Here is a 20,445-nt window from a genome sequence, read left to right on the forward strand (position 1 = left end):
TCCAGAGAGGAGAGTGTCCCCAGCAGATCATCCACTCCCTCACTGTGCATACTTCTTTCCCTAAGAAGGTTGTTACTCTCTCTAATCCTCGGGCTATCCTTTCCTGCGAGGGAAAAGCCCGAAAACTCAGAGAGTTCATCTGTATCCCGAGATACACACACTCTTGCTCGGGAATTAGTGATGACTTCTTGAAATTGACGAGAAGTCCCAAAGCCTTCGTCAATTCTAAAGGTTACTGTAAGTCCTTCAAACAACGATCTTCTGAATTGGCCCTTATTAGCCAATCGTCGAGGTACAGGATATCCTCACCCCTTTCAAACCTGAAGCCATTGAGCCACATTCCTCAAAATCCCCCGTGAACACTTGAGAGGGGGCCGTCGAGAGGCCAAAGAAACACAGAGCCCTGAACTGAAAAAAAAAATTTTGCCCCCCCATCATGAATATGAGAAACTTCCTCGAGGAAGGATGGATCGGTACGTGGAAGTAAGCGTCCTGTAAATCCAAGGAAACCATCCAGTCCCCTGGACGAAGTGCTGCCAGCACTGATGAAGGTGTTTCCATCGTGAACTTCTTCTTTTCTACGAAGAAGTTCAGGGCGCTTACGTCCAACACCGGCCTCCATCCCCTGAGGACTTCGGAACTAGGAAAAGGCGGTTGGTTGTAGAAGCCCGATGAATGATGGTCGTCACTAGTTCGATAGCCCCCTTCTCCAGCATCTGATCTACTGCTAGATGGAGAGCTTGATTCATGATGGGGTCTCTGTACCTGGCCGTCAGTTCCCTTGGGATGGTCGTCAAGGGAGGTCTTTCGACGAAAGGGATGAGGTAACCTCTCCTCAAAATAGAAAGGGTCCAAGGATCCGCCCCTTTTTGGGCCCAGACTTCTGCAAACTCTAACAGTCTGGCGCCCACCGTGTTGAACGGACTTGCAAGTTATTTGGGGGCTTTAACAGACTTGGCGAAAGTCTTACCCCTTCTTGAAGGTTTACGACCTCTAAACTAAAAGTAGAGGTTCTTGATGAAGACGCCCCCTCGAAAGGGTTCTCGAACACTGCCTTTTCCTTCTTAGCCTTGGTAGGGAAGGAAGGGCGAGGTTTTCTTGCCGGACTGTGCCAAAAGGTCCTGGTTGGCTTTAGCCGAAAGTGATCTCGAAATGTCCTGCACTAGATGTTTTAGGGAACAACTGAGCAGACAGAGGAGCAAACAGCAAAGAAGACCTCTGGGCATGGGAGACAGACTTCGTTAAGAAGGAACAATAAACAGACCTCTTCTTCACGATCCCGGCCCATACAGGGAGGCGATTTCACTCGCTCCGTTCTCTCTTACAGACTTGTCCATACAAGACAAAACACACATGAGATCTTCTGGCGAAAATGACTCTGGCACTTCAATTTCTGGCTAGGACCCCCAACGACCAATCTAAACATGCCTTTTAGCATGTGATCCAATTCATTCATTGCCCAAGTCGTCTTAGCAGAGTTCAAGGGCAGTTCTCCTTGTCGAATCTACAGCGCCGAAAAAACAAAAATCCGAATCAGTCGAAGACGGTAGACCCAATCCTAAGGACTCTCCTGTTTCGTACCAGAACCAGCGCGTCCTGATAACTTCGAAGGAGGGAAAAGCGAACATCGTTTTCCCCGCTTCTTCTTTGGAAGCCATCCAGGAACCAAAACTCCTCAGTGCCTTCTTCATTGAAAGAGTTGGCTTCATCATCACACAAGAAGAACTCTTCGCTGTCTTCGCCGTTGAAAAAAGTGAGTGAGGAGGAGGAGGAGACCGTAGGAGTAAGGGAATCCCCAAAAACTTGCAAAAGTAGCTCTGTAAGCTTCTTGTAAGAAGACACAGCAGCAGAAGTGTTCGGCTTCCTCATCCGAACCTTCTAGGACGTCTTGTGAGGCGAGCGCGGAAGATCCTTAGAGCGAAGGGATCCTAGTAGGAGTTGAGCGGAGAGATGGAGAACGCCCTCCCTCTTAGAAGAGTTCACATCCACTGGAGAACGATGAGAAGATCTGGGTTGTCTACTATGAGACTCCCTCTTCGAGGGTAGACGGAATCTCAGCCGAAGGAGATGTAGGGCTCCTACTCCGAGAATCCTTGGAAACATCCACGGGCGCTTACGAGGAGGCGAGCTGCTAGACTCTTTGCGCCTATCCTGAGGCTATCCTGAGGCGAGCGGCTGCCAGGAGAAGAGCGCCTATCGGGAGACAGAGCGCTTGCGCGGCTCTCCATACCTGTCAGTTTGAGTACTAGCAACGGAAGTTCGACTGGAAGGCGAAATGCGCCTACTAGGAGAAGGCTGCTTGCGAGACTCTTTGACGTCTAACAAGAGGGTAACATTCTTACGAGAAGGGCGCTTCAAAGCTAACGAGCGCCTACCTGGAGAAGGGCGCTTCCGAGATTCGTGGTGCCTACCAGAGACGAACGGTCAGGAGTATGCGCCTAGAAGCGGGAGAGCGCCTACACGGAGAAGGGCGCTTGAAAGACTCTTGTTGTCTGCCCTGAGGAGAATAATCAGGGAGTATGACGCCTTAAAAGACGAGCGCCTACTAGGAGATCGATGTGCAGTAGGCTCTTGGCGCTACCTTGCGGGAGCGGCTAACAGCAGGCCGTCTATCATGCACACGACTCCTACCAGACTCTTGACGCCTGTCAGGAGAGAAGTCACGATCCGATACTCGAGGAGAGTGACATCTGGAAGAAGAACGCCTACTTGTATAAGGGCGCCTTCTATAATCTTGAGGCTGAACTGAGGAGAAGTCTCACGCGAGGGAGTTGAAGAAATCGCGTGATGAGCAGGTGCAGTGCGCTTACGGAAGCGGGAATCCAATCTGGAGAAAAAAACTTCTTTCTCCAAAGAGCGTCCTACCGATGTTTGGCGCCTTGAAATTGAAAGAGAGCCAGGCGAGCGAGGGCGCTCACGCGAGCGAGGGCGCTCCCGCGAGCGAGGCGCTCACGCGAGCCCCCACCTTCATACGAAACCTCCACATATGAAGGAGAACGATCCTCTGAAGAGCGGCGCCTAGATCTCTTGATCGGAAGAGAAACGTCCTTCTTCCTACGTGATCTAACTGCTAGAGAGGTCTGCTAGCGCCGTGATCTGAGCTTGAAGTCCCGCGAGTACTCTCGTAGGAGAATCTTCTATTACTTCCTCGGAAGCAGGCGCCAGAGCGCGGAGCGCGAGAAGAAGAACGATCATAGGATTTCTTGGGTTTCTTCGCCTCCACCGACGATTCTTCCGGGAAAACCTCCGGACTAGAAGCCAAAGGACTGCATGGAGCTTCAAGCCTCTTCAACGGGCGCGACGCATCGGGGAGTTCCAACTCTTCGGAGGAGAGGGAGACGACGAAGAGGAGAAGCATTGGCGTAGGAGCTCCTTCTGTAGCGATCCGAGGCAGCCTGAGCGTACTTCAGGATCTGCCGAGGGACGCCTGACCGGTGGGGGCTCTCCCTAGCCCTCCTGCGGCTTCGACTTTCCTACTCCACTGGAACTGGGAGTCTGGAAGAGGTCTAGGCCTAGAGGCATAAGGAGCCGGTCAGACGCACCCTCCACAACACTGGGGACACTGCACTGATCACTAACACTCTCCTTACCTTCCAACTGACGAATCTCTGATCCACAGAACGATTGGCTTTCAGAGCTGCCGCCTCCGAAGGCGAATCTTCGCTTCGGTGCGGGGAGCCGGGGCTGCAACTTGGGAAGAAGGTTCTAATTCTACGTTAGTACTATTAGGATCCACATCCAACTCACTCATTCTAGATCTGCTAGAACTTCTAGAGGAAGACCTTACGCACTCTATCACGTTCCAACTTCTAACATAAGAAGAGAGCCATATTCCTTTCTTCCTTCAATCCCTTACATTCACACAATGGGTTAGCAAAGCACTTCATTCCCCGCATTTGCATGCAAACCGGTGGGGGTCTACCGAAGCTTTCGGCAACATCACCTTACATCCTTCATTCACGCAAACCCTAAACAAAACCGAAGTTTTAACTACGATTCCTAGATCAGACATCGTTAAAGAAAAAACAAACTCAAAATCAAACCGGTCCACAATCAGCGTATGCCAAGCCAAACAAAGCGAATACGTCACCAAAAGAAGTCCAAATTAACTCCAGGCAAGCGAGAATCGAAAAACTATCGAGCAGGAACCGACAACAGTGTTATCGTTGCCGCGACAGAGAAAAATCTGACAAGCTTACGGAGTGGTTCGTACATCCGCCACCAGCGGCGGGTAAGGTAGACCACCTGGACCTACCTGTCGCGTGTGCCGCGAGATTTGAAACTTCTGTCGGAACGTACGGAGACTATAGCTATGTATATATCTGTCAGGGAAGTTCATGTACAAAAACCTTTTGCTATTGTTAATCTCTGAAATAATGGAAAGCGTTTTCCTTCTTCAAAATGTTTCCATCATTTCCAACTCCAAAATAAACCATCAAGTTTCGTCTATCCTCTCCTCTGCATGAAAGTGATGAGCGAAAAAAAGATTTAATCAAGCACCCTTGCTTGATTTTTTTTTCAAGCGTAGACATATTCTAAAACCAAGCTCACACTTGAGGTGCGAGTTTCAGTAGCAAATGCAATACGTATTTAAGTGTTAGGTTGGGAGTGAAGGCAATGTTACGTACGTAGGTTACATGTGCGGTTCAGTAGCGAATGCAATCTTAAGCTTTGTTAAGCTTTCCGGTAAAGAAGAAGTTAGTCATAGTTTATATCAGAGAAGCCACTATGCCATATTAAGTGCGTAGTAATTAAGAAATAAGAAGAATCTTTTATGTCGTACTGTAATACATTAATGTTTATGTGTAAGATTTGGTAGTGAACCAGTTACATACGTAACATGTTCGGTTCGGTAGCAACGCAATCTAAGCTTTTTAAAGCGTGCGGTAAAGAAGAGGTTAGCCTTAGGTTAACTCAGAATCCGCTACGGTATACATTAATTATAGAAATTAAGTAGATTATTTTATGTTACTGTAAAAAATACGTCATTGTTTACGTGTGAGATTTGGTAGTGAAACCACTGTCACATACGTAACGTGTTGCCGTTCGGTAGCGAACGCAATCTTAATCAGAGAAGCGCTATGGTATAGAATAATTAGTAAATTAAGACGATTCTTTTATGTCTACTGTAAAAAGATGTCAATGTTTACGTATGAGTCTGGTAGTGACACAGTTTACATATGCAACGCATGCGCGGTAACGAACGCAATCTGTATGCTTCGTTTTATAAGCGTCGTCGTAAAAAAAGAAAAAGAAAAGAGGTTAGCTTGATATTAAACTCAAGAGATGCTGGTACGTAATGGTATAGTAATTAAAGACATTAAGAAGATTCTTTTACTTATGCGTACGTATATATGTACCATGCAGTACCATAATAATTGTCCAAAGTCCAATAAGCTTGAAACCAGCCCAGATATGGACAATTTGCCGTAAAAGACGCACCTTTTTTATAAGGACATTTATGAAACAAAATCCGTTAGTATCATAACATTACATTTACTGAAAGATAATTTTCAAGCGATTTTGTATACAGTATTGCAGTCGACTCCGTAAAAGATTTACAATAAATTAATATCAAATGTAAATGTTCCTAGGCTTATAGCGAGATATGGTTTCTTTACTACTATAGTCCCGATATAAACCAACAGGCTGCGCTATGGTTTGCTTACATCCTTAAATGCCGACTTACTGTAGGCAAATTTTTGCAAGTTTTTGATAAATATAAATTTGGTTTAATTTTATAGTTTATTAATTACTCTAATAATTAGACTTGCTTTTCAATGTTTTTATTATGTTAGCAACACGTTTATGCCTACCCACTACACTACGTTCTACTTACTATTTACCTAGGTAGCCTATGGATCTTGGTCAACAATCAGTTGGACACAGGCTAGTTTTCTTTTATACTGCATATTATACATTTTGAAATTATAAATATACGTTTAACATTGATATTTATTTAACTTCTAACTTATTTAGTTGTAATTCACATGTAATGTATTGTATAAAAAGGCAAGGCTAGGGTAATAACTGATGGTCAAGAACGGATTAATCCATTTCAGTTATTTCTTAATTATGGGAAAACTTGATTCATTTCTCGAAATAATCGAATTTCGACGCTCCTTCTGGAACAAATTATCGTCGAGAACCGAGCTCTACTGTAGTTGGAACCCCTACAAAAGTGCATAAAATAACCTACTATAATTTTTTAATACATGGTTTTTTTTAAGATTTATCGCATAAAGTGCATTTTATAATGAAATCAAAAAAACATGGGAATTTGTGTATACTTCTCTTAGAAAATATTGCAAATAGCGAATTTCCCACGATAATGGGAGGATATGCCCACCCCAAAGAAATCTGCAAATGCATGAGTCTGCAAATCGGGAGTACGTAAGTGAAATACGGGACCGGGGCCCACAGTATCTACTAAAAGTTTAACAAATATAAAACCTATAGTACATAGAGAATCCGTGAAAAGGTTTTAGAAAACACTTGTTAGAAGTTTAAATACATAATAACTGCAAGACACTACTTCCCATTACAAAAATTGAAAGTTAACAGCTTCCATGCTTATGTTAAAGGATATAAATTAACATTGTGGAAAAATGATATTTTTATAAGAAAATAATGTTTTGTATATACTTCCTCAGTAATTATATAGCTATTAGTTTACATACAGCACCCTAATTCAAATTTTGCGGGTAGCACTTCGATTGTTCAGTGTAGGTATAACAGCTCCATCCCCACAGCAAATACTAGGAACAACTTAGCTAAAAATGTCATTCTGTTTTATGCATAATGTCCATCAGAGGGGAGGCAGGTGGGCTCTGATCATATTAATTACTGGATAAGTATAAAGTGGGACCCTCCCCGCCCCCTTTATCGCGGACTCACACATTTGCGGATTTCTCTCTGGAACGTATTGTATACGTATTCTCAATTGCCATATGAAGCTCCATGAATTTTTTCATGACTTGCATTTTCGCCCTATACCACCATATATAGGGGTTCCGGCGGCCCCCTTAATGCTTTGGAGTAGAATATGTCATGATCCACCTCCTTTCATGTGGAATCAGCTATATAATACGGGGTAAGTCTCTTACAAAAATTATATTTTTATAATAAAATAAGGTTCTGTATACAGTGGTCCCCCTATATTTTGTGGGGGATGTGTGTGTACCAGACCTCCGCGAATAGTTTGGAACCCCTTTAAAAATGCTTAAAACCTCCTTTTTTTGGTAGTTAAAACTCAAGAAAAAACAACCTAAAAATTTTTTATACCAGGTTTTTTTAATAGTTTTATCACAAAAATGTTATTTTCATGATAAAATAAATTTTTGAACATACTCACCTGGTAGTTATATATATATAGCTTACGTCCCTGACGTCACGGCAGAAATTCAAAACTCGCGGCAATCGCCGATTGGTAGTCAGGTGCACCACCTGTGCGCCCTCTACCCAGGTACGTAGAACCGTTCCAACTATTCCTCAGATCTTCCATGCCCATAGTCTCTAGAGGGGAGGAGGGTGGGAATTTAATTATATATAACTACCAGGTGAGTATGTTCAAAAATTTTATTTTATCAATGAAATAACATTTTTTCAAACATCTAACTCACCTGGTAGTTATAGTATATAGCTGATTGACACCTTTGGTGGAGGGTCAGAGATTATCATCATTGGAACTGACATAAGAGTTAATCAAAACAAACTTACGGGTTCGTACCTGTTAAGGAAGCTGACTTCAATGATATCCTGATTCATTATGTCTGCTTTCCTTATGAGATCCAGCGATCCACTCAGGTGGGGGCTGAAGATCTCTTGAGACTGTCAACCGGTTAAACCTCTATGTGACTAGACTCCCTACAATACCCTTGTTGACCGGGCACTACCAAGGAACAAGTTGACCACCATGACTAAGGATCAATGATTGTGGTAGACTGCGTCCAGTCTCCACAAACAACACAAAATACCAATAGTCCCAAGGTAAGAACAAGGGTATTGGGTTATGGGATTTCAGGGGTAGACCCTTGTCCCATTACTGGATGAGCTGCTACGAACTGTCCCAACGCGTAGCAGTCTTCATACAGAGTTTGCACTTGCAGCAGATAGTGCGTCGCAACCACTGATTGCTTCTCCAAAAGGTTGCGTCCAGGATTATTTTGAAGGGATCTATTCTGATTAAAAGCTACAGAGGTTGCATCGGCCCTAACCTCATGAGTCTTCACTTTTCAGTAGCCTGAGATCCACTTTATTACATGCTGAATGTGCTTCCTTGATTAAATGCCTAAAAAAAAAAAAAAAAAAAAAAAAGGATAGCGCATTCTTTGACATTTGCAGAGAGGGCTTTTTGACAGAACACCAAAGTTCCTCTGAATGGTCACGTAAATGCTTCGTTCTTTCCAGATAATGCCTCAGGGCCCTTACCGGACAAAGAACTCTCTCTACTTCCTTACCTGAGAGATCCGACAGGTTTGGAATCTAGAACTATTTGGTCCAGAGCTGAGAAGGGCGTTCGTTCTTCATTAGAAAACCCCGCTGTAGAGAGTAGATAGCATGCCACTGTCTGAACCTACAGCTTTGCTGAAGGCATTTAACCGACTCTTTTCGCTGTTGCTAGACTAACTAAGAAGAGAGTTTTCATGGTGAGGTCCTTAAATGATGTTTCCTATAAAGGTTCGAACCTATCACTCATGAGAAACTTCAGGACTACGTCCAGATTCCATGCTGGAGGGGACTGTAGTCTCGCCTTAGTAGTGTCGAAGGATCTGAGAAGGTCTTGGAGATCATTATATTCAGACACGTTTAAGTTCCTGTCATTGAAGACATTTGTGAACCTGGTTATGTATCGCTTAAGTTGAGTTGTAACGTTACACTTCTCTTAAAGTCTGCAGCGAAGAGTCTCTTATTCTCCTATCCTATTGCAGCGAAGATTCTTCTTCTCGGCAATGGATAGGACATAAGACAGCGACATCCATGGGGGGTGGGGGTGTCCATGGTATGGATACTGGGACAATCTATTAGGATTAAGTAATGATTGTTCTGGAACAACAACCTACTAAGTCACAGCGTAGACCGTTAACTGACTCGGGCGCTCTTGACAGCTGCCAATTGACTGCGTTGTGAGGCAAGTTGTCTAAGCATCCGAGAAAGTCACGTGATCTTTGCCTTTTAAGGGTTATGCCGAGAGACCATACAAAATTGTCTATTTTTTGTCACTGATGCTGGACGGCAAGGTGGTGAATCTCTTAATGAAGTGATGATTCTCTTAAGGCATGTGCCCAATAGGCGAAAGTCAATTGCCTTCTAGAGACCGAGGTCCTTAATGGCAAGATATTCTCATAGTAGTTGAATCTCAGCTAAGAAGAAAACAACACTATGTTTCATTGAAGACTAAGGTGGAAAGTGTATGCAACCTACGTCTTCACAGCCAAATCGAGAGAAGGATTCCAAGATTCTGAACCTGTGCTCATACAAAGGACTGAAAACGCTAGCAGCTATTTCATTGTTGTAAGGTTGTTGTTGTAATGAAAGCGGAGCGATTTCCAGTAATGAAAAACACAGGGAAGTACTACTTCTCGTGGGCTGATCATATGGAAGTAGAGCTGGCAGGTCGGGGAGCAGGCTATGTCTTCCGTATATATCTGTCAATTCGGGGTGAACAATGAACAATTGCACCCCTCCGAATAAAAGATATTATAAAGACAAACTCAGATGTCTGAAGAAAAACATTCTGCATTCCCGCAATGCGATGCAGTGGGAGACTAGTAAAGACTTCTGTTACCGTGCGGTAAACATAAAGATGAAAAAGTCCTAGAATATATATCTCTGTTGAAAGTTCTCGCAATATCCAGGGGGATGTAGAAGGTGTCATTCATATATGCGAGAATCCTTGTTAATCAGAGACCTAAGCCCGATATTGTTGGACAGAGAAAAAATTCGGTAGTCAATGATTGTAGGGGAGAGAGACATAACACAAGCGTGCATCACGGAGAGCCAGCTAGTACTGGGGTGACTCACCGTGACTGTCTTCTGCAGTACCCTACTCAGTTAGTCCTTGCTCTCTAGCTATCCTGAGTTGCCAGGAATCCATTCCTTGAAGGAATTCGTTCAGCTAGAATAATCGAGCGTTAAAAAAAAAATCGAAACTGGTAACTCCTGGGATGTAGACAGTCCCGAGTTGCAGTTTTTATTAGGATATTAGTCTCCGGTCACAAACAGTAGAAATAAAACTACGGTATGCGACTACCCCCGGGACAATTCAACTGTTTAACAGAATCATGTCTCGAGGGTAATATACGAACGTATATTTGTAGATTTTCTGTACAACGACTTCCATCCTAAATTCTTTTCCCTTCGAGGAATGAGAATAAGGATTGGAAATCTAAAAACCCTTCCTTCTCTAGCCAAGAGAGTGAAGGAGAAGGTCTTCCCTTAAGGAAAGCTTCAAAGTGAAAAACAGAAAACCCCAAGAGGAAAAAATTCAAGCCAAACTGGATGTTCGCTTTTGTATTCCAGGTTGGTCGTCTACTGAGAGATATTCTTTACTTCAGTAGTAACTCTTCTTGCAAACGCTATATAAATTCCAGGAATTCGAGCATTCAGCGAGGTACCTGATTATCGTAAAAAAAAAAAAAAAAAAAAAAATAAAAAAAAAAAAAAAAAAAATTATCGGAGATTCTCGATATTAAGTCCTGCGCATGGCCTTTGGGCTAAGGCAGAGTGGACCTAATTCACCAAACTCTTGTGCTGAAATAAAGAGCACAAAAACAGGTCCAATGCAAACAGCAGTTCCGCATTTTGAATGGGTGTGACCCCATTCGAAAGGAAAGAACACATTTGGATTCTTTACTTCAGGATCCCGCAGAGAAAGAAGCCGCTAGTTCGTTCGACCCGTCTCAAAGAGCTTTGTCAATACAAGACATCAGGTGAACAAGCTCTTCTGTATCAGCAGACTTGAAGGTTTCTATTTTCTTCCCCAAAGATCACAGAGTCCAGTCTAAGAAAATTAAATACCTCGAAAAGCTCTTAAAAAAAAAAAAAAAAAAAAAAAAAAAAAAAAAACTTTTTGAGGAGGTGGTCCATTTCAGAGGTAACCAAAAAACCTTCGTCTTTCCCATGGCCGTCCGACGAGAAGAGTCCACAAGGCTCAAGAAGTCCCCTTGGGAAGACGCGGGAATTCCCAGACCGAGAGCCTCTCCAGTATCATACCAGATGCTAGATCTGGATGCTAATCTGGCTGGAGGAAATGAGAAAGCTGTCTTTCCTTGGTCTCTCTTCGTATACATTCCCTTCCTAATTTTAATTTTCAACGCTCTCTTCGGAAGAGCGTGATAACACCATCTTTGTAAAGTCGGACTTCTCAGTTGCCTTCTCTCGTGAACTGAAGGTGGGGAATGAGGGGCAGCTGGAACAAAGTTTTCCGGAAAAAATTCCGTGAAAAACTTTCATAAGTCTTTTCAAGCCTGACAAAGGCTGTAGATCTCTCTGATTCTCTTCGTCAGAAAAGTCTTTCATCGGACGAAAAGGAGAGGGAGGGGGGTCATCCTTCCCTTCTTCTGATCGACCCATAACCGACGTAGCGATGTCATGCTTCGTCGGTGCTTCCGAAGAATCTTCTTGACGCCTGCCAGTGTCCTGGCGTCGAGAATCCCGACTCTCGGCTTCCTGGTGTAGAACTTCATGACATTTGGCGTCCTGCTGTTCAAATACTTGACGTTCGGTGTCTTGGCGTCCAGCCTCTTGACGCCTGGCGTCCAGCTGGCTTCCAGAATCTTGACGCCTGGTGTCCTGGCGTCCAGCCTCTTGATGCCTGTCGTCCAGCTGGCTTCCAGCATCTTGACGCCTGGCATCCTGGAGTCCAGAATCTTGACGCCTGGCGCCCAGAATCTCGACGCCTGACGTCCTGGCATCCAGGTTATTGACGCTCGGCGTCCTGTTGCCCAGAATATTGACGTCTGTCGTCTAGGTGCCAAGAACCTTGACGTTTTAAGTCCTGGCGGTCCAGCATTCGTCCCAGCTTTTGACGTATGCTGTCTTGTAGCAGGCTGATAAGACTGCATTAATGAGGAGAGCTTCTGCTGCAAGTCTTGCAGTAAGGAAAATTTGCGGTCCAGCGATCCACCCAGGGGGCTGAAGACCGATTTGGAGAATGCTTCCTGCTGCTGGGGACAGACTGGGGAAGCCGCAACATCAATACCACTCTATCATCCTGTTCGGCTAGAGGCGAACGTCCTGAAGACAAATGCCAAACCGCAGGAGGAGCTGGAGAATGAACTGAAGGCATCCAATCGTCCGATACTTCCTTTCCTCCTACCAATGACGACGGCCGCCTGTGCGACATCTTGCGTCTTAGCTTGGTAGGAGAGCAAGCTTCGGAGTCGAAGAGAATCGTTCAGAGTTGTAGCACACTTTCTCGACGCTGGCTGCTACAATGACTACATCCTGGCAGTTCTTGACGCTTGGCGTCCTGCTCTACTGTATGTCTGTCTTTTAAGGGGTCTTGATAAGATTGCATTAAAGAGGAGAGCTTCTGCTGCAAATCTTGAAGTAAGGAAAAACTACGGTCCAGCGATCCACCCAGGGGGCTGAAGACCGAGTTTGTAGACAGCTTCCTTAAAACTGCGGTCCAGCGATCCACCCAGGGGGCTGAAGACCGATTTGGAGACTGCTTCCTGCTGCTGGGGGGACAGTTGGGGAAGCCTAAAACCTCAGTATCTCTCTCTCTTTATCGTGTTCGGCTAGAGACGAAAACGTCCTGAAGACGAATGTCACGCCGCAGGGGCTGGAGAATGAACTGAAGGCATCCAATCGTCCGACTTCCTTTCCTCCTATCAAAAGACGACGGCCGCCTGTGCGACATCTTGCGTCTTAGTTTGGTAGGAGAGCAAGCATCGGAGTCGAAAGGGGAGCGGTCAGGAGTTGCAACAAGCACCGAAAGTCTCCCTTCGTCCGATACTTCCTTACCTCCTGCCAAAGGTGACGGCCGCCTGTGCGACATCTTGCATCTTATATTGGCATGAGAGCAAGTATCCGAAAACAAAGAGATCCAGAGTTGCAGCCTACAATTCTCGACGCTTGGCGTCTTGGCGTCCAGCCTATGAGCCTAGCGTCCAGCCTTGTCTGAGTACTGCGTCGTCAGACGACACAAATAAAACACTTTAACCTCGCCTTTCCAATGGCGAGGGTGAGCGTCCTGGGGATCGTCAACAGGTACGCTCAAGGGGACGGCCGCTCGGGAGCTAAAGCCTCTCGCCTCCCTTCGTCGGTCGACTTTCCTTCTCACAGGGGGTTGGTGAGCTTGGAAGAGGTCTAGGACTAGGAGCATGACAGGTCCAAGCGGTCGCACCCCTCCACTGCACTTACACTTGCATTGATTTTAACACTGTAACTTGTGATTTTAAGATCTCTCACATTCCTTCGACCATGATTTCTCCCTGTTTCTACAGGGGCCTTTACTAGGGCTTGAATGTCGTTATCATGTCCTCTCAAGTTGGACAAACACCTGTATCAGTAGGGGGAATAGGAACTATTACTACGGAAGCAGGATCAATATGATCACTTGAATATTTTTAGGAGAGCGAGACATACTACTCTTCGCTCTCGTGATCTTATTATTATTTTCAAGCTTTCGCACATAGCAATAATACAGTCACATTCAGGTAAAAGAAAACATTTTTTCTCTATATCATCCAACTCACCACTCTTGCCTCTTACGACTATTCTTAACTGATATAGATAGAATAAGGATCTATTGAGGTTTAGCAAGCCGAGAATTATATCCTCTCACCCACATTCTTACTCTCGAAGCAGAGTCAGGCGATTGTTTGGAAAATGCAAAGAGAGATCAAGGATAAGCAAGAGTCAAAGCAATAATATTCTAAATCAACATTCTTATCATCATCATTCATTATGATCCATCATCATTATTAAGATGATCCACATGTACCCAACAAGCCAAAGCCAAAGCCAAAGCCAAAGTGTACTTCCCCAAATAACTGAAGAAACAAGGGCCAAAGCGAGCGAACTTCCAACGATATCACCGATGCGGCGGCAGGGAAGATCTGAGGAATAGTTGGAACGGTTCTACGTACCTGGGAGAGGGCGCACAGGTGGTGCACTGACTACCCAATCGGCGATTGCCGCGAGTTTTTGAATTTCTGCCGTGAACATCAGGGACGTAAGTCTTATATAGTATATAACTACCAGGTGAGTTAGATGTTTGAAAAGTGCATTTTATGATGAAATTGATAAAAAAAAACAGGACAACTGTGGATATTTCTCATTGAAAAATACAGCAGAATAGGCAAATACCTGCGAATAGTGCGGAATCTCTACAGATGCCATTCCTCACAATTTCTTTGCGAATAATTATCAAAATTTACGATAACAGAAGAAATATTGCATTTTCTTGTACGGAGGAATGTTTTTAGGTCTTATTGAGTTATGTTTACTAATTACCCTGTAACTACGAAAGTAAGAGGAATTTTGACGAAATATTTCGTATACGTATTCTCAATTGCCATATGAAGCTCCATGAATTTTTTTCATGACTTTGCATTTTTCGCCCTATACTACCACAATATACTATAGGGTTCCGGCCGGCCCCCTTACCTTCTCTTAGTCATACCAATTTTAATGTACCTATCAAATTTACACATCTCAAAGTAGGCATGATACTGAAGAACAAAATTTGTTGCCATTCCACTCTATGGAATAATATTTGCATCCAAAAACAGAAAACAATTCCTAAATCATCATTTATATTTGATGGTTTGGCACATAAAAAGGAAGATTATTTTCTCCAATTTTTTTTTTTCTTTTTCTTTTTAGCTTGAAAAATTGTTAGAACTGCAAAGTTCAAAATGGGGACCACTTTGTTGTAAACACTTCTGTAAGCAGCCTGTCTTGCTTGAATTCAGTTAACTTTTTCTAGACAATTCATTCACTTTTGCTTCATTACATCAAGCTATGGGATATTTTTTTATCTTGGAATTTTGTCAAATTCGTTCTTAAGGTCCACTTTAATATAAACTGCATCACTTCCTCTCCCTTTCTATAACTCCTACAGCTATCTCAACTTAAAGAGAATTACCAAAATGATAAAATGTGTGTACTACATATATTCGGAAGTTCTGAAAAAAAACTAAATCCGAGCCAAATCTTTGGAAATTATGCACTGGAACCTGTGTGCAAACATTTCATATAAATTAAAAAAACTATTTGATATTATGAACGCTTTCTTTCATTTACACTAAAACCTTCATTTCGGAACCTGCATGAGATTAAGGCTTGATCAATTTATGAAAGTTCATTATGTACAAAATTCATCCAACTAACCCAATTCCTTATTGACCATTCTTCCCTCCCGTCATAAAATCATCTTTCCTAGCTTTTTTTTTAAACTCCCTTGCACATCACTACAAATAAATATGACCAAAACCCTAATAACCATTGTAAAACTTAAAAATGTTCTCAATTAATTTGTGGTGTAACATGTACCGGTTATCATGTAAATAAGAAACATTAAAATGTCTTCTTTCATTTGTTTATGGAAAATGCTTTGGTTATCGTAGTCTTTAACTCAAGTCTCTTTCTCACATCCATCTGTTTCCATTGCGTTATGTATGATTCTAAATTTAATACAATGTGACTCCCCATGAAGGTCCACTTGAGATCTTGACTTGACAAGTGAAATGATGTTTTCCACCAAAAATTTTAGCTACTTATGTAATTTTTACTAGTTTATTTTTTACATACTACCAGACATCCCAGTGATCAACTTCAAGATGACTTTTCTCCATAATTATGCAATGCCTATACGTACTGTACAGTAGTATTCAACTTTTAATTTTGACATTTTCATAAATTTATTACTAGAGGGTGAATAAATTTTAAGTAAGAAAGTGTACAGTGTTTATTTTTCCTTGCATTTAAAAGGAAAGTGCTTTGCCTGAGGGTCCTAGTATCTAATGATGTTTTATTTCTCATAATTCATTTCTAATTTATGTTATGTACAGTAATACCAGTTTTATTTCTCCAGATTCTAAAGCTAAACCATTAAGAGTAGTTCTGTCCAAATTTCTGCTAAAGTACGTATTAGGAGTACACATTCTTATGAAAGTAAACACAACAAGAACAAGAAGATTTTGATCAGAATGCTTTTATCACTTTTTTTTTTTTTTCTTAGTAAGGTTTGTTTCTTAACATTTTTTTTTAGTAAGGTTTGTTCTTTACATTTTTTCTTAGTAAGGTTTGTTTCTTTATAATCTTAAAATTGTACAGAATAAGTTACAAATTTAGAGAAGTGGAAGCATTAAATTTATGTGATTTTAGTACAAAAATTTGTCTCAGTATGTACCAAGTATATAAAGGATTCTATATTGTACAGGCAGTTCCCCAGTTATCGGCTTTATGGGGCTTGTCTAGTGCCATAAAGTCGGCAATTTGTGGTGCCAGAACACAGCACGTTTCATGGAGCTATAAATACCTAACAGTGGTTATCTTTAACAGGTTATCGGCACCATGAAGCACCATAAATCGCTGAAGTTTTAGTTTCGGTTAATGGCGGTTCTCACTTATCAGCAACCCGCCGAGAGAAACCCCTTCTGATAATCGGGGACTACTGTACTTAGGTTTTAGTGTACTTGACTTAAAGCAATAGTATTCTTCACATATAAATAGTCTTGCAAGTAAATTTGCTTAATTTGCAATTTCACACTACCTCATAGAATGCATTTATTTTTTTTAAAAAAGGGACACCAGTACCAAAAAATAAGAAAAACAAAACTGGCTAGCGAAAATTGATGTTACAACTGAAAAGCTGTACTATACATAAATGCAAGTGGTAAAGTAACAAAATGAACATCGCTGAAAACTTGATTCAATATAAGTAATTAAATGAAATATGAAAAAACTCATGATACATACTTATCTGGCTTATCTTGCAGATGGGCAAACCTAATTGGTCTGTCTATCAAGAACACTAGATATGAGTTGCATCCACCAGGCGGACAGCCACCTAAGGCCCCGTTTCCCCTCCACCACCTCCATCTCCCCCTCCTCCAATTCCACTGTTCTTGTCGACTGTTCCAGTTCTTACACGGCAACTCTGGAAACAAAAATTAAGCAAATTGTGAGATAATCACATTACTTCACCACCTATAATCTCTCCATCTTAATTTTTTTCCCACTCCTCTCAAAAAAATCTCAAATACAAATCTTCATCTGCTACTGAACTATTGTCAACTGCGGTCGTAAGTTATCTGAAGGGGACTTTGATGTGTGTTTAGTAGCTTTTAATCAATCTAACCTCTATATAAATTTCCCTTAAAAGGGAAAATTTTCAATTCTCAAAGTTTGTTTTGGAATGTGGGGAAATATAACATAACAGTTCCTGGTGAACATGAAGTTACATTCTTTATTATTAATTTCATAAATAGTTTAACTCGTAAGAGGTTACATACTTGTAAACAAAGTTTACTTCCTCAGGTTACAAAAAAAATGTGAAAATTATTTTTGGTTTACTTAAAGAAAAATGGTCCCAAAAGGAAGAAAAAGATATTGTTATGATACAATAAAGTTTCATACATACTTACCTGGCAGATATATACATAGCTATAGACTCCGTCGTCCCCGACAGAAATTCAAATTTCGCGGAACTCGCTACAGGTAGGTCAGGTGATCTACCGCCCCACCCTGGGTGGCAGGACTAGGAACCATTCCTTCCGTTTTCTAATCAAGATTCTCTCTTCCACCTGTCTCCTGGGGAGGCTGGGTGGGTCTTCAATCGTATATATCTGCCAGGTAAGTATGTATGAAACTTTATTGTATCATAACAATATCATTTTCATACAATCAACTTACCTGTCAGATATATACTTAGCTGATTGGCACCCTTTGGTGGAGGGTAAGAGACAGCTAATTCTGGAATAGACAGGTAAACAACATATGTTGTAGGTATAAATAAAACCTTGGTTCCTACCTGATAGGTGGTAGACTTCGGGGTGTTTTGCCCAGTAGTCTGCATCACCTCAAGAAACTTTAGCAAGATATATGATCTATGGCCAAGAGTTCTTGTGGGTCTGCCGATGGGGTCTTATCCGATTTACTCGGCAGAGCCTGAAAGGGACTTTGTCAATGGGTGCTGATCCACTTATATGACAATACACCTTATGAAGGAGCAAACAACCAATCCCGACCACCTGATCCTAACCACATGTTAGAAATAAAGATTGTTCCGAGTTATCCCCCGAACTCTTCACAACAACCATAACTCAAAAAGCACAATACGCACACATACATAAATTTAAAAAAAAAAAAAAATTTTATACTCATCTAATTAGATATCACAAGAGTTTCTTACTGAACAACAGAGACGGCCGCCTGTGCAGCACCAAGTCCTTTTTGTTAGAAGAGACTCTAGAACATATCTAAAAAGAAGGTTATATACTTAAGGATTGGTGTTGGCTCCCATACCCAGGATCGTATCCGCCGATACGAAAGGACCCAGAGAAAAACATTTCTCATAGGTCACACGAACGTCTCTCAAGTAATGAGATGCAAATACTGAGTTGCATCTCCAAAATGTTGTATCTATGATGTTTTTAAGTGACATATTCTTTTGAAACGAGAGAGACGTCGCTACTGCTCTCACTTCATGAGCTTTCACTCTTAACAGTCGGAACTCTTCGTCAGGACAGATCTTATGCGCGTCTGTAATGACGTTTCTCACAAAGAATGCAAGAGCATTCTTGGACATCAGTCTTGTGGGGTCTTTTACCGTGCACCAAAGACCTTGTCTAGAGCTCCATCCATCTGGTGTTTTCTCTGAAGGTAGAATTTTAGAGCTCTTACAGGACATAGAGACCTCTCTGTTTCTCTGCCTACGAGACTCGATAAGCCTTTAACCTCGAAGGTCTTAGGCAGGGATTCGTGGGGGGGATTCTCGTTTTTAGCTAAAAACAGGGTTTTTAAACGAGCAAATAGCTGAGTCTCCCTTGAATCCTACTTTATCCTCCAGAGCATGTAATTCACTAATTCTCTTTGCCGTAGCTAAAGATAATAGGAATAGGCATTTCCTAGTGATGTCTCGAAACGACGCCAGATGAGGAGGTTCAAACTTTTTTTTTTTTCGGATGACAGGAACTTGAGTACCACGTCTAGGTTCCAGTTAGGAATGGGACTGGTTCCTTAGACTTAGTAGTCTCAAAGGACCTTATGAGATCGTGGAGATCCTTGTTGTCTGCCAGATCTAATCCTCTATTCCTGAAGACTGCCGAAAGCATACTTCTGTATCCCTTTATTGTGGATCAGCTAGATGAGTTCTTCTCTCAGGAATAGAAGGAAATCAGCAATTTCCGCTACAGAGGTAGTGGAGGAGAGACAACTTCTTAGTTCTGCACCACCTTCTAAAAACCTCCCACTTGGACTGATATACTTGTCTAGTGGAGGTTCTGCGGGCTCTCGCGATTGCGCTTGCAACTTTACGAGAAAACCCTCTCGCTCTGACGAGTCTTTTCGATAGTCGAAAGGCAGTCAGAGCAAGAGCGGGGAGGTTTTGATGATAACCTATGGAAGTGTGGCTGTTTGAGAAGATCCATCCTTCCTTGGGAGGGATCTGGGAAAATCTACCATCCACTCCACCACCACCCTCCGTGAACCAGTCTTGTGCCGGCCAAAAGGGGGGCTATCAATGTCATCCTCGTCCCCTTTGAAGCCACAAACTTTTCAGCACTAGTCCCAGGATTTTGAACGGAGGACAAAAGCGTAGACGTCTACGTGAGACCAGTCTAGCAGGAAGGCGTCTACTATCAGAGCTCTGGGGTCTTCCACAAAGACCGAGCAAAAGACTCCCAGCCTTTTGGAGATGAACGTGGCGAAGAGATCCACATGAGGAGTCCCCCAAAGAGACCAGAGATCTGACACACATCTTTGTGTAGGGTCCCCCCCACTCTGTGTGAAGGACCTGGTTCCTCCTGCTGAGCCTGTCCGCCCTCTCACATTCTTCTCCCTGAACGAAACCTTGTAAGCAGGGAGATGTTCCTCTGAGACGTCCAAAGTAGAAGATCTTTTGCCAGTTCGTAAAGGAACAAGGATGTGAGGTCCCTCCTTGTTTCCGAATGGTAGGTAAGTGCTGTGGTGTTGTCCACATTTACCTGAACTATTTTGTTCGAAACAAGAGGTTCTAGAGTCTTCAGAGCAGGTGTACGGCGAAGAGCTCTTTGCAGTTTATGTGCCAAGACTGTGCTGCTTCCCAGGTGCCTGACACTTCCTTCGAGCCTAATGTTGCTCCCCAACCTTTCTCCGACGCGTCGGAGTACAACACTAGGTCTGGGTTCTGGATTTTCAGGGAGATTCCTTTGTTCTCCTTCAGAGGGCGCAACCACCATTCCAAGTGCGGTCTCATTTCCACTGGAAGGAATGGGAAAGGCGTCTGAAAGA

At 42.7% G+C, this 20,445-nt stretch overlaps 1 pseudogene; it reads right to left on the reverse strand.

The window, feature by feature from the left end:
* The window catches only part of LOC135216440 (uncharacterized), an 84,812-nt pseudogene that overhangs the window by 32,003 nt on the left and 32,364 nt on the right, over positions 1-20,445 (reverse strand).

This window comes from Macrobrachium nipponense, chromosome 6, assembly GCF_015104395.2.
Source record: "Macrobrachium nipponense isolate FS-2020 chromosome 6, ASM1510439v2, whole genome shotgun sequence".
NCBI classification, from domain to species: domain Eukaryota; kingdom Metazoa; phylum Arthropoda; class Malacostraca; order Decapoda; family Palaemonidae; genus Macrobrachium; species Macrobrachium nipponense.